General features: G+C 46.1%; 1 long non-coding RNA gene across 1 annotated transcript; it reads right to left on the bottom strand.

The window, feature by feature from the left end:
* Positions 1-9,684, bottom strand: LOC116670200 (uncharacterized). The gene is made up of 3 exons (XR_004326966.1): positions 9,674-9,684; positions 3,733-3,741; positions 1-117 (listed from the first exon to the last, which is right to left on the bottom strand). It is a non-coding gene; the product is annotated as an uncharacterized LOC116670200 (long non-coding RNA).
* Between the last annotated feature and the right edge of the window lie 5,771 nt (positions 9,685-15,455).

Genomic DNA, 15,455 nt, shown 5'->3' with positions numbered 1-15,455 from the left:
TGTGTGTGTGAGTGTGCATGTGTCTCTCTTTCTCTGTATGTCCGTCGGCCTCTTTCTCCGTGTGCATGATCGCTTGACTCGCTGTGAGAAGTCAAGACAGCCCAAATCACCATGAACCTGGCTGTTTTACTTTGAAATATATTTATTTTGGTTAAGTATCCGGCTGCACTGTGCTCTTCCTGTATGAGATTGCTTGTCTGGCTCGACCCCTACTGTACGCTCGCGTATCACGCAAGAAATAGAAGAGATGCCAAATCTATCACTGCAGCGCAGCTATTTTTATTTTCCCGCCCATGTTATCCAATCTGTCCGGCCACCCGAAATAAAAAATAGCTGCGCTACACTCACACTGTGGTGTGTTCCTGCTGTTAGGCTCACATTCCCTTTGTCAACCAGAAAGTGCTGTATAAATCCCCTGTACATTCAGACAGCTCTCTAAACATGCTATCTATTTTATATGGGCCTTTCTAAATGTCAGTGACAATGGGAATAAAGGGACCTCAGTGGGGCACATCTGACATGGTACCCTTTCTTGCCAAGTGGCACCATTGAAATCATTTGACAACCTGTGAAGAGAGTGAATATGGAATCTTCCCCGCACTTGAGCATGGACACATGGACATTTACAGAGACAATGACACCTATTCTCACACTCTACAGAGAGCCAGGACATGGATCTTCTTTGTCACACACAAGTACACTCAGTGACACCGTTGACAGCCTTTGACATCCCTCAGAACACATGAATATGAAACTGCGTCTCTGTTAGCTTATTATTATCTTCATCCCTATAATTGCTTGCAGACCGCTCTGTCTACTCAGGAAAATGGGAGATGCAAATACATGCACGCACAGGCACATTTAGGCCATTGTACACATACATGTACTGTATATGTGGTGGAATACAATCTGCGCACACACACACACACACGCACGCACGCACGCACACACACACACACACACACACACACACACACACACACACACACACACAAACACGTCTCCCAGGTGAAAGGCTGACATTAGCTCTTAAGCCTCCCTGTGGCTTCCTGACCTTTATTGGCTGTCAAAGGCAGAGACCACAGCTCTAATCAAAGCCAAGACACTTCCCTTGTGTCTTTCAGTGACTCTCAGCTCTTTCACGATTCAACGTCTCCATTCACAGCTTCACAATGTCTTCTCTGTCCTTTTATTTTCTTTCTTTTCTCCTCTTCTGATAATGTGTTATAATATACCTCATTTATCTGTCCATCCTGCATCCCTGATACAAAGACTAGAGATATCACCAACGTATCTGTTGCCCTGCATTACAAAATTAATAGTCAAATCTGAAGTATAATCAAAGTCATATTCTTCCATTTCCATTTTTATGAATGGAGATCAAACACAATGAGATAATCTGTTATTGGCCAGAACACATACAATGTTGCATTGGTCAATGATAATCAGTGCTGGGCAAGACATAATACATTATCGATTACTAGGTACTGTCATTTGAGAGTAATTACTTATATTACAATATTACTGCATATGAGTTGTAATGTGTTACACTACTTTGGCATTACTTTTGAGTTACTTTCACCAAAATAACAGCAGAAGTTTGACAGCGAGCATTTGAATTTAACCACCGGACCATTAAAGTCTCCTCTTTATCAACTTTAATACATCATAGATTATTCATAATATGTTATATCATTAATATGATATGCAAAGTAACTACAGCAATAAAAAAAAATGTAAAACGTACAATAGAAAATGAAAATACTCAAAAAGTACCATACAGTTGTACTGAAATGCGGCTTAGTTGTAAAATGTTTAATTAAATACACTTGATTAAGAAATTCATGTTTAGTTTAAAACAGTCTATTCTATTCAGTCAATTATAGTGTGATTAAAACTCACTAATTAAAGTATTTACAGTACTTGATTTACGGCTGATATGTGGAAAAAGTATGCAACTTTATTTGTTTAACATTAATTTAGTTTTACTGCAGGAAGTGCTTTTATTTTTACGGAAGTTGCCTATTGTGTACTCTTGCTAGTTATTGAGATGAAAGTAAGACACTAGCTGCAAAACCTGTCGTCTACTCACTTTCCTCTTGTAAAACTGCAACATATTGAACAGTAAATTGTCCCAGTAAAAGACAAGTGTTTTGGTCGTCATTGGAAGCCGTTCCACTACAGGCAGAGTTACTATTCACAGCTGATAAAATGTAACAATATTACGTGTAGAAGCCTAAATATTAATTCCCAACATGTTTCTATCTGTCAGCAGCTGACACACTGCTGTCCGCGCTGACCGTCACCTGTTGGACACAGATGTTGTCTGTGCCGTCTCTGGTTCTGGGTCTGACCCCGGGGACAGAGACGGGACACCTCACTTCAACGCAGCGTCATAACTCCTGAAAATAATATCCATCTCGCAAATGTATCTGTCTCTGCAGTCACCTCAACCATCGAATACAGCAACAGGAAATAATACTTAATGTATTTAAATGATTTGCAATGGTTTGCATACATTACTGTAATTGCGTTACTTTTGTAATCTGTTACTCCCAACACTGATGATCATTTCCAAGTTTTATCTTTAATCCTCTATGACTGCATTGTGCATGAGTGCGAGAAACTGGCAATGAAGCAAGAGATTAATGCAGTAGCATATTATAAATAAATAACGTGCAAATTGTTTTTAAACTTAATTAAACCTTAAAATTATATAGGCCTTTCTCAACAGAGTTCAAATGCACTTTTTGTCAGATTTATGTTTTCCTTTTTTAGCCTCACATCTCCTTTGCAACGCATCTCCTTCGCATAGAGTTGATCAGGTTGTTTATTGTGGCTTGTGGATTATTGGTCTACTCATCTTCAATGGCTGTGCGAAGTTGGTGGTTATCGGCAGGACCTGGAACACGCTGTTGTATACGCTGATCCAGAGCATCCCAAACATGCTCAATGGTGACATGTCTGGTGAGTATGCTGGCCATGAAAGAACTGGGATGTTTTCAGCTTCCAGGAATTGTTTACAGATCCTTGCCGCATTATCATGCTGCAACAGAGGGCTTCAGGATCTCCTCACTGTATCTATGTGCATTCAAAATGCCATCTATAAAATGCACTTGTTTGTGCCAGACACCATCAAACGTTGGTTACGACGACACACTGCAGTCATGTCGAGACCCCGATGAGGACACCGAGCATGCAGATGAGCTTGTGAGGCCAGTTGGGCGTACTGCCAAATTCTCTGAAACGCCTTTAGAGATGGCTTATGGTAGAGAAATGAACATTCAATTCACGGCACTGGTGGACATTCCTGCACTCAGCATGCCAATTACACGATCCCTCAAAACTTGTGACATCTGTGGCATTCTGCTATGTGATAAAACTGCACATTTTAGAGTGGCCTCTTATTGTGGCTAGCCTAACCTGTGCAATAACCAGGCTGTCTAATCAGCAGCTTGATATGCAACACTTGATGGATTATCTCGGCAAAGGAGTAGTGCTCACTAGCACAGATTCACTCAGATCTGTGAACAATATTTGAGAGGAATAAGCCTTTTGTGTAAAGTGTGTGAAAAAGCGTATGAAAAAGTCTTAGATCTTTGAGTTCAGCTCATTAAAAATGGGGGCAAAAACAAAAGTGTTGCGTTTATAATGTTGTTCAGTGTACGTTGTATTTTCTGTCAGCAGCCGATTTAAAATATCCAATTTAGCATGACTGAAATTATGACTTACCTATAGCCTCTGAACATAGTTAACCTTCTGGAATGTAATGGAACTAAACTAACTTCTAAAGCTGAAGCAAGTCATAAATAAGATACAGCAATTAAAGGCAAAGTAGTTTATCTAAAAAGACCCATTTACCCTCTGAGGATGTAGTTGGAGTGAGGAGGAGATGTCCTGGTCAGGTGTTTACTGCCTCTCTCAGGGGCTAATCACTGACATTCAGAAACATGTGCCTTGTCAGCTTATTAGTGTGACATGTTTTCAGTCAGATTGTATTTGTTTAATCAGTATGGGTAGAACAATTATATCTCTGCCTTTTTCAGACACCTTTCTTGTCACTAGCTGCTCTGCCTGGCCATTATGTCATTAGTTCATTCATTCATTCAATTGTACACTCCAACCAGAGCTGCATAGATCCGCTGGGATAGACACCTCTCACCCACAAAAGAAAAGCGCTTCTTCAATGTTTGAAAGACTTTAACCCTTTTACACCTAATTCTCATTCAGGCCACCTGGATTTTGTTTGCTGTTTGACTGTAAAATTGTCAAAAAAATGTGCGTAAACTCAGATGCACAGAATTGAACAAATCTTTCATGGCCACATCTTTCAAAATCCATTCATCAACCCTGATGGTTGTATGGCGTTATATATTTGCCTCTTTCCTGAGTGAGTAATTGTATGTTTTGAGCAAAGAGAACTCTATTTCCGTGTCATTTCTCCTTCTCTCTCCACCTCTTCACTCTGTGCTTGCTCAACTCTGACTCACTCGCTCAAACTTTCATAGCGTTTCAAGTGTATCACAAAACCAACCAATCGGAGAATTTAATCTACGGGGATCAGTCTTTGGCGCAACACCTGTTGGTCAGCATACTGGTAGAGAGATAGTTACTCCAGATTCTATGAGTAAAGGCCCAGCCCTCTAAGAGCTATTGCTATTGGGTGAAAGATTTATTTCGTGCCCTGTGCCCCGCAAGGGCCTCTTTTACGTGCGCAGATACTGTTTATTAAAGTGGCGTGACCAGAGATCTGCTCCCAACATCAGCATTTTGCTTCAGCCCGAATCTTAGAGAGCTGTGCCTATACTCATAGAATCTGCAGTTACAATACGTAACTATCATTCTATTTTGTATAGGGTTTCTCCTCTCAGAGCTAGTGCTATTGGGTTAAGGGCGAAGCTGATGTAGTTAATGCAACCTGAAACACAAGGTCCTCAAGCAGAACATAGACTCATTTGTTTAACTATTCCCACTGAACAATATTAGTTAATCATAACACACTGTTAGCATCAAGAGTAGGCCTACCACTGATTGTGAGGCCCATGTCATGTGGATTGTAGAAATGTTTTATAATGAACACTGCATTCCTCCGAGCCACTCAAGCGCAGGAGGATGGAGACAGAAGCAAAACCAAACCTGACAGATCTGCCGTCAAGTGCGGGTAAAACTGCACACCGTACAGATAAAACAGATGAACGGGCACGGGGATTCACAGGGAGCGGCTGCGCAAACGTCGGCCACCAACATGCCTCTGAGGAGGCTGCGGCCGCTGGCAGCGCTCTCGTGGAGTGCCCAAATGTCCTGGGGGGATTCCACCCCCTCTGAGCTATAGACCTGGGTGATGGTTCCCCACAGTCAATGAGACAGACGCTGCTCCAAAGAGCGGCACACTGTGAGCGTTCTCCGTAGTGAACGAACATCTGCTGTGTTCATCTGATGTCTGCCGTGTGTAAAAGGTACTGGAATAACGTGCACACCAGGCAAGTCTGTGACACGCCTCTACCGCATTGTTACTAGGCGAAGGGAAAAACTCCCTTGTCGAAAAAGGATTGTTAAAACTTTCATTGTAATGATGGATTTTGCCTTAAGGTGGTCGCGCTCCCGTCCCCTCTAATGGAGAGGCTGGATGATGAAACCGCCAGCGTGCATAAATCACTCACCCTCTCAGCCAATGCCTGAGAGGGGCTTGTGCCACAGGCTCAAAAGGAGGGTTCCTTAGAGCTCGGACCACCAAGGTTAAATCCCACTGAGGTGTGAGAGAACGCACAGCAGGTTTTTGTATCTGACCCGCTTCAAACAATGTTTACCAGGGGGTGCATAAAAACTGACCTCTCTGAGCCCTTGTTGCAGGTTGAATAGGTGCTATGTAGGCTTTAACTGCAGACGGAGCCAAATCATTAACCACCAATTTGTGGAAGAAGTTACGACAAGAGGCACTAGAGGGTTCTGCTCCTTTCTCCACACACAAGCGCTGGAAAAAAAGATCCACCGCCGCCGTAGTGGAGGGAGCTCACACACCCTGGACAGTGCGCAAGCCTATCCCCTCCAAATGCTCTCGCTAAGTGGCCCGGCCCATAGCAGCTGGCTTATCACCGGGGGGTGGAACATCACACCGTCCAGCAGCAACAATGCGTTCCCTTGCCACGGCAGTTACCATGGGGACAACGGCAGTAGTTGAACCAGGGTCGGGAACCAGGTGGTAGTGCGTTTTGGTGCCACCATAATGACCAATAAGCCCTCTTCCTGGATGCGTCCCAGGAGGCGAGGAATCAGAAGGACTGGGGGGAAAATTGTTCAGGAGAGCCCGGGGCCATGGTCGCTGAGAAAAGGCGTTGACCCTGAGCGTTTTTCAGATCCACGGATGTGATCGTCAGCATGTGGAATGGGCGCTGCATAATGTTCATAATTGAATTGAGACAGGTCAAGAAGGGCCTCATTCCGCCCGTCTTTCCCGGTGTGAGAAGTAACGGAAATAGAAACCGTCATTCTATTCTCCTGGAGGGACGCGGGGGGAAAAAGAATCATCCTTTGCCGGCAGCTTTGCCAGCTCTGACGTCAGAGTGGCGATCTCCCCTGAAATGACACGGTTGTTTCCAAAACACAGTCGAAAAGGAGGTGGAGGGCTGGTAAACTGGGGCGTAGCCTTTTTGGGATAAGCTTGACAGCCATGCATTGCTGGGTGGCAAGCTTTCACACCCTGCTGAGAGGGTGGGGCGCACATTTGTGTGTTGTCTGTTGAAATAGTAACAGAGAACGCGCCATGATGGTGTAGATACATGGCGGGTCATCGAGTCAGAGGTCTCCCCGTCCCATTAGACAACCGAGGGAGGGGTGACTGTATAGCATGCACATACTGAGTGGGCGCTCGCTCACGCTGTTTCCACAGTGTGGGTGTGACGGGACTCCGCCTACTGCACCACGAACGCAAGGTGTCAAATGGAGAGCCGTTATCTGAACTCGAGACAGCATGATAGCTTTTACCACGCCGGTAAGAGCCGGGGAAAGGCTGGCGAGTTGAGGCATATAGCCATGTGTTGTTTGTTGCCATAGCAACAGAGAATGCTGAGCGTTCCCGCGCTACAGCGTGACCGAGAGAGCAGCACATGCATGCCTGTGAGTCGGCTGTGTACGCACCAGTGAGCATCGCCCCCCCCCCAGCAGCTGTGAAAAGGCGGTAGTTTGATTCTCACAAGTCGTTCACTCACCATTCTGATCAGCTGGGAGGTGGAGAAAGACTGAGTAGGCTATGAACATGCACGCTGAGTGTGTGTTTGTGTGAGCCTGTCAATTCTTATTTTTATTTCTTTATTTATTTATTTATGTATTTATTTATTTATTTTTACTAAAGGAATTGCACAATTCAGGTTACATCAAAGAGTACATTTTCCTTCAGTTTTTCTTTTTAGCATACAGAAACAAGATTACCCTCATCCACCCTTCCAATATACCTCTTGGCAGCTAGTGTGTTCACACAACCCCCCCCCCCAAAAAAAGAAATAATAATAAAAAAATAATACGAAATGCCATTAATGTACATTCTCACAGCTATCAATCACAGCTAGCATCAACATGACCTATTTTTTGCCTCCTGTCTTTCCCTTAAAAAAACAAAAAGGTAATCATACCTACACAGAAAAAAAAAAGAAAGAAGAAGAAGTGGAATAAAAAATAAAAAGGTGAGCCTGTCAATTCTGACGAAGTGTGGCTGTCTCTGACCGTTTACTGCACGTGGGTGTGGCGGGGAGCCTTTGTGTTTGTGTGTGTGTGTGTGTGTGTGTGTGTGTGTGTGTGTGTGTGAGGTGAAACATGAAGTCCAGCGGCCGCATGATGCTAAGGACAGACAAGGCGGACTACCTGAGAGGGAACTGTGTGGCCCTTAAAAACGCCACTCTGTTTCCAACTCTAGCTGGAGTGAGACACACGTTCCCAGTGCCCCGTCACTGCTGTGGGTGCTGCCGGCCGGGCCTCATGGCAGCGCCGCCATAGGTGGAGCTGGAGTCAGGGCCGCTGTTGTGGCCGAAGCGCTGCTCTCCAGGAGGTGTGTCAGCGCAACCCCCCCCCCCCCCCCCCCCCCCCCCCCCCCCCCCCCCCCCCCCCCCCCCCCCCCCCCAACTACCTACAGCCCATGGCTGCCCCAGCCTCAGTGGGGAACAGCCACAGCTTAGCAGCCATGGCGAAGACAGCAGAGCTAGCGGTCATGCTAGTAAAAACAGTATTGTTCAGCATCGCGGCCTCCTAGGCGGAACACTGGTCTGTGAAGAGAGCATGGACCTGGTTTCGAGGAGATGGCAGTGTGGGCTGGCGGTCGGACAAAAAAAGGGGAACGGGATGGAGGCCAGGCTCTGCCGCTGTCGGGACTGCCGTCCATCTCCCGGGTTAGGGGGAATGCTACTTGGCATTCAGACACATCAACAACAAGAACCTTAGCCATGAGCAGGGAGCCCGTCCGCTGTGGAGGAGAGAAGGAGGAGAAAGCCGCTGGTGTGGTGCTATGCAGCTGACATGTCATCTGAACACACCTTGCAGTACTGTGGAGATAGGTCTCGCAATGCGAGACTGAACAGTAATACCTAGCTACTAGAGTCCGGATCAGGCCAAATTTTTCTGTCCGAGCCCGGCCCGCGTCCGACAGAGCCTTGACTGAAACCGGCCCAAGGCCGACAGGTATTAGAAAATTTGTGCTTGAGCCTGACCCAAGCCTGACACAGTTAAAATCTCATTTTATTTCTCACACGAATGACATATGTAGGCTACGTTTTTGTGTGGAAAACCTGCTTTTATTAAGCAGCTGTAGGAAGGCCTTCACATGTGTCAACAGATGAGCGCATCAGCACACACGGGGCAACAAGCAGCCGTTAATAAGCTGTTTAATAGAAAATGTTCATTGTGTTAACCTTTCCTGCTTGCTCGTTTCCGACCATGATCGGAAAACCAGGGGAGACTCGTTACTTCCATGCTGACGTTATTAAGTGAGTAACGTTGGGGTTAAAATCCCGTTTCTGCTGAGAAAATTAATGAACTTGGCTTTCAGACTGGGGTTTATTTTGGACGCTGCACACACTGTGTACAAAACTTCTTCCACCAACTCTGCTCCGGTCGCATCTACAACACATCTGCTTCCTCTTTCTCAAAAAGCAGAAACGTTTGCTATCTACTACCGAGATATGGTTTCACTGGAGATCAGAGAGGTGACTTGTGAAGTGTTATAATGTGTTAGCACTTTGAGGGGTATTATTACACATTAATAATACCAAACATGCAAATATATTTATTGAGCACGGAATAGTTTGTTTTTTGCTCAAACAAAACTAATTTTGCAAGTGTTGATTTCTGTTCAAAATGTAAAGTAATGTGCTTGCAAAATATAGTTCTTTGTGCTCAAAACGTACAATTACTCTCTCAGGAATGAGGCACATGTTAACGCCGTAGAGTTGCGCTCCTCCTAACATGTAGACTGACTCATGCGCATGCATGTGTGAAGTTGTTTGTGTGGCCGGGTCAGCACAGTTGGCAGAGCAGGGGCACATGTGTAGAGGTTTAATCCTTGGACTCCGACCTGCGGCCCTTTGCTACATGTCATTCCCCCTCTCTCTCATGCCTTCGTCTCTCCTGTGAAAACATAGCCATAAAATAATCTTAAATTTTTTTGATAGACTCCATCGTTAACAATGACAACCTTTGAGTGTCTCACATTTTGTCAGATATGAAGAAACTGAATTCAAAATGAATCATATATTATTATCATGTTAAGATCATGTTATCATGTTAAGATTTCAAGGAAAACCATAATGTTCTTGAACCTATATTTATCACTTTGTCATTACTTCCACCAAGGAGGTTATGGTTTAAGCTTTGTCTGTCTGTTGATTTTTTTTTGTTTGTCTGTCAGCCGGATTACAGAAGAAACTACTGGCTGATTTTCATGAATAATGATGGAAGGGTGTAGCACAGGCTCAAAAAGGACCCATTTCATTTTGGATTGAATCCAAATTAGGGGGCGGATATACAAATTATTTTTATTTTTTTATATGTGCTGTACTGATGTAGTGTTGGAATAATCGGGAAAAGTTCCCAATTGGGAAAATTCCCACCGCATTAATATTGCGGAATAGGGCATTCCTCGGCAAAGGTCTGTGTCATGGGCTATTTTCCATTCAGCTTAAACACTCCCAAGAAACTCCAGGACACAGTGGGTTAAGGTTTTATTTTCCTGTCTGTGTTACATAAACAAAAGCACATTGACATATAGGGTGACCCGCTATGTGTCCAGCTCGGCTGTCCACCGAACTCATAAGCATTTGATCTTTGCCGGGGTGGGGTGCAATTTCCACAGGCTGCTGGAAGATGGGATGTTGGATCCTGCGTTGATGCACTTAAGTTCCTCTGTATAGCACTCATTCTGGACGCTCTTGACAATGCACACTTGGCTCTCAGCAACTCTCCTCTGTAGCGACAGATGTGCCACCCTTGACATTCTCTGGGTGGAGTGGGCAAAGGAACGAGCCCACATGGATGAGTGTGCTACGGCTTTAAGGGAGTGCTGAACTTGGAGAAACGTTCAAAGCGTTGTGGGGGTATCACATCTCTGGTAACATTTGTAGCCTTGTCACCACCTGGGGCGCCACTTCAGAGTCATATCAGGGTCATCAGGTTATAAGTCTCTTGATGCTCAGATGCATGTGAAGACGCATCATGGAGAAAGGCTGGTCCTTTAGCCAAGTTGTGCTGCTCAGCATGGCTGGTGTCACAGTTTCTGTCCCAATGTCAGCGGGTTAGGTGCGTTGGGACGTACTTCCACTGGCCGGACAAGGCGATTTGGATACGTTGGATCCTTTGTTTGTACGTGACATAGAATCTCCTTACTGGTTCTGGATGTACCTAATACAACCTTGCTGTCTGTGTAGTAGGTGATGTTGTCAAACGTTGTGTCCAGCTCTGTAACTACCATCTCTGCGATCTCAGTGGCGAGTACGCTGCACAGAGCTCCAGTCTCGGGATAGTTAAGCTAGGCTGGGGGGCCACTTTGCCTTCCCGAAGACAAAGCCAATCTCAGTCTGTCTGGTGGCTTGTAACTTTGATATAGGCCACAGCTGCTATGGCTTTGACTATGCTCCACAGCAAAGACAGTATCTCTAGCGACAGCGCGGGGAGGAGGTGTTATAAGGCGTGGTATCTGGAGCCCTTCTATCTTGGAGTGTGTTTCCATCTAGTCCACTCGAATTCCATGCCTTAGGAAGAGGTGAACCCAGTCCTCTGATTGTGCGGTGAGTTCCCTGAGTTCGTCTCCCATGAACCGTGATGGGTGCGAGGAACCTAGTGGATCATAAAGGCTATTCACAGTTGAGAGTACCCCTCTGCGAGTGAACGGCTCTTGTCATCTTCGATTTGAAACATGAAGGTGTCTGTGCGCATTTTCAGAACATCCAAGGCTACGTTGGATGGCAGATCATCAACGAAGAGATCTGGCTGTTGACATCTTTGCACGATCTTCAGTGGGGAATGCTTCGATACTGCTGGTCGTTGGAAGCGATTTTGTGTACCTGAGGTTAGAAGCTGCAAGCATCTCTGCGCCCGTCCAAGGACGTTGATGGCCTCTTCCTCTGTGCCAAAAGACTTTAAAGCATCGTCAACGTAGACTCACGATCGATGACTTCTTGCATCACTGCCATAGTTGGCTTCTGCTTCCTTAGCTCCCGTCGGGACCATATACTGCAACGGCAGGTGAGGGACTGTTCCCGAAAAGGTAACCCGCATCCTGTTTCCCAATGTCAGAGTAAGGTTGTTGTTCTTATCCCCAGGAACGAAGAAAGTCACGTGGTCCTCCTTAACGACAAAGCAGTGGAACTGTGCTCAGTCGGCGGTGACTGCCACTTGTTCCTTCCTGAACCTCATGAGAACACCTAGCAGGCTATTATTAAGGTCAGGGCCAGTGAGCAAGACATCGTTGAGCGACACTCCTTCATGTGACGCGCTGCTGTCGAAGACTACACGGATCTTATCCGGCTTCCTAGGATGATACACACCGAACAGGGGCAGGTACCAACACTCTTGCCCGGGCCGCAATGGCCGGGCAACTTCTGCATGTGCTTTCTTGAGCATCTTCTCCATAAACTCAAGAAAGTCGGCTCTCATCTGTGGTCGTTTTTCCAATGAGCGCCGGAGTGAGACAAGACGGTCAAAAGCCTGTTTCCTGTTGTTAGGCAGCCGCTGTCTCGGCGACCTAAAGGGTAAAGGTGCAACCCAACTTTTGGAGCTGTCCTGGTAGCACTCAGCTTCCATTATCTTCAGAAACTCCAGATCCTCCATGGATGGAGCGAGTCTGTGGTCGTCAGGAGTACGAGTGAAGATAGTTTGGCCCAAGTAATCTCCAACAAGCATCGCTGGGTCATGGGTGGAGGTTGATGCTGGATGATGGTGATGTCTTAGCACTTGATCAAATACTTCTTTTACTCTGATCTGATTGCTGCATGGCTGAAGATGCCTCGTACGACCGTTCTCTAAGATGGCTGTTTTGTAACTCCTTGCCTCGACTGGTCTGTGACACCTCCAAGGCACACATCACCGACTACAGACCCATCCTAGTCGAGCCTTTGAGCAAACGTTGTGTCTCCTGGCCACTTATCTGTTCTCGGACCTTGTGTGCCCTAAATGTCCCTGCCCAGTAAGAGGAGAATTTTGGCGTCCGGATCCAGAGGGGGAATCTTGTTGGCGATGTGCTTCATGGTGCATGATGGTAGGCTGCTTCCGGGGTAGGAATCTCGTCACGATTGGTAGGTTTGGTTGCACTCGAGGAGTGTGGGCAGACGAATGCTTACTTTCTTGTCCACGGCTCTACAGTGTAGCCCTGGCTCTCCTCCCCACTGTCTCTGTACCCCGCCCGCACAGTCTTGAGTGTATATGGTAGGGACTTCCGAAAATCTTAAAACCCTCGAGAACTCTGACCGGGCCAGGGAGCGGTTGCTTTGCTCGTCCAGTATGGCGTACATTCTCTTAGACTCCTCCCTGCAGCCGTTAGGGAACACACTGACGAGGCAGATCTTAGCGCATGCTCTGGCACTCAATCCTTCGCCACATACTTGTGTGCACGTTGACATGACCTCCTGGATGTCTTCTCTGTCCTCCTCCCCGCCGTCCTCTGAAGTGGAGGGGAACGGTTTAGGTTTCCAGGTAGGTGGGTAAGGGTGAAGTGCTGTCGCATGAGCAGTGCTCTCACACTCTGCACACCTTATCTCAGCGGTGCAATTCTTTGCAAGATGCTCTGTAGAGGAGCAACAGCGAAAACAGATGTAATTCTCTTTCAAAAGCTGTTTGCGATCATTTATGCTCTTCTCACGGAAGCCCCTGCATTTCCTAGAAGGGTGGGGCTTTTTGTGCAGAGGGCAGTGTTTATTTGGATCAATACGTTCCGTACTTTGTCCACACTCGGCCTTTGCAGTTCCTGAGATCTGTGTCTTGTGAACATATACAGATGTCTTTGTAGGCCTCTCCCACTTACTCTTTCTCATCTCGGAGCTTGCATGAAGAGGTTAAAGCTTGGGTCTGTGCGAGCCCTTGCCTCTGTGGCATAAGTTTACCAGCACGGAGAAGGTGGAATACTACAATGTTCCTGTTTGTATCTTGAACCAAAGTAAAGCCACTTTTCTTGTAAGTTGTATGGGTTTCTCAATGACAGGCTAATTCCTCTGGAGTGTCCAAGTATGATAAGCCTGCAAGGTAGCCGTCTTCCTTGGCGGCCTGTAGCTCTGACAACGTCGGCTAGATCCCTGAGTCTCTGTGGATCCTTTGTTGTGAACTTTGGAAAGTTTTCTAGTTTGTTAACAGAGCCTGTTCGACGGCCTCTGGCAGCCATATATTTCATCGAGGCGCCTCCTGCCATGTGCAGTCCAGTTGCTGGATCCTTAATGTTGACTGTTTTTATTCTTCTTACTTGTTCTGCTGACTCTTTTCCCAGATACTTAGTGAGGATCAAGTTCTCCTGCGCAGACAGGTCTAGATCGCGATAGCGTTCAGGAACGATGTTTTCCAGGCCCAATAGTTCACTGGCTGGTCATCGTATTGTGGTGCCCTGATGTCACCATTGGCTGCGAGCAGATATTTGATGAGGTCTCCAGTGGATGCAGAAAGGTCATAGCTAGCTCCCGGGCATGCTGTGAGCAGGCGGTGGTGCCGAGATGAGGATCTGGTTTGAAGGTCTGTTGCAGACGATTCCCATCAAGGTGAAGAGTTGAACAGTTGAGAGGCTGATTGAAGCTTTGCTGTGGCAGTGCCCACTGGTTTGAAGGGGCTGAGGACCTGGTGTGGCATAATGTTGCGGAAGCAGCAGCTTGGTTTTACTTGCATTGAGTGTGGTGGGTGTTGAAGGGATGACATTGCTTGTTGAGGTGTTAGGCTGAAACGTTGTTGAAGCATAGTCATTTCTCTTTTGAAAGATGGACCCTTGCTGTATAGGCTGACTTGTGCTGACACATAATCTGCGAACGTTGATCTTTGACCGATTGGGGACAGGGCTGTTAGCCTCACCTGTGAACTCGAAGCCCATATCTTGTAACCAGCCCAAGAGTGTTTGCTTCTGCTATGGCAGCATCCTTTTCCTTTTCATCATTAAAGCATCAAGATTAGCTTGAATTCGTGCCTGCTCCACTTTAAGTTCAATTTCCCTTTGTGCGGTGCCTCTAGCTTGTGCGTCTGCTCTGCTTTTGTTTTGCCATGACGACGGCCATGCTAATTTTGAGCTGGACGATGTACCAGATGAACGACTGCTTTTTGAGCGCACAGTCTCAGCCTGGTTTCTCCCATATCCTTTTTTACTGTTGCTACGTTTTGACATTGTGACTCACTGCGTTTTCAATATCGAGAAGAAGCTGTAGCGTTGCCGTTTGTCTCTTGGTATTGAGGCTGCTGCGTAGATAGCAATCCTTGTGTTCCCTTGTTAGCTGTGTTGCCGTCTTTTCACTGTCTGGGCTATTTTCCATTCAGCTTAAACACTCCCAAGAAACTCCAGGACACAGTTGATTCATTTCCATGAAGTTTACTGGAATTTGTGAAACTGCAATACAATACAATGAGAAGTCTGTATTATAAAACAAACTCAAATGCACAGTATTAGTGTGAATAGCGCCGCTTAGCTTACATGGCGCTGTAGCCTAATAACACATATCACAGTTATAGCTAGCAAAACAGCTAACAGCAAGAAACATAAGCTAACTGCCTAGCAAAACGATTTAGCTTCTTAGCTGCCTCAATATGGTTCAAACTAACAATGAGCAATACCTAACGTTACACAATGAGAAATACTTACAGACGTTGCCTAGCAAAAGGGGAGAAGGAAAAGCTACCACTCAGAGGCAGACAACAGTGAGCTCACACATTCCTGTAGCTGATTACCGCATGGCAATTTTACTTCCTGTTTCCAACATGCACTGGTACTGTGTTGCTATGGTTACAAAGGAAACAAA

This window comes from Etheostoma spectabile, chromosome 20 (genome assembly GCF_008692095.1).
Source record: "Etheostoma spectabile isolate EspeVRDwgs_2016 chromosome 20, UIUC_Espe_1.0, whole genome shotgun sequence".
NCBI lineage: Eukaryota > Metazoa > Chordata > Actinopteri > Perciformes > Percidae > Etheostoma > Etheostoma spectabile.
Note: the sequence above shows the minus strand (reverse complement) of the source record. Positions and strands in the feature narration are given on the sequence as shown.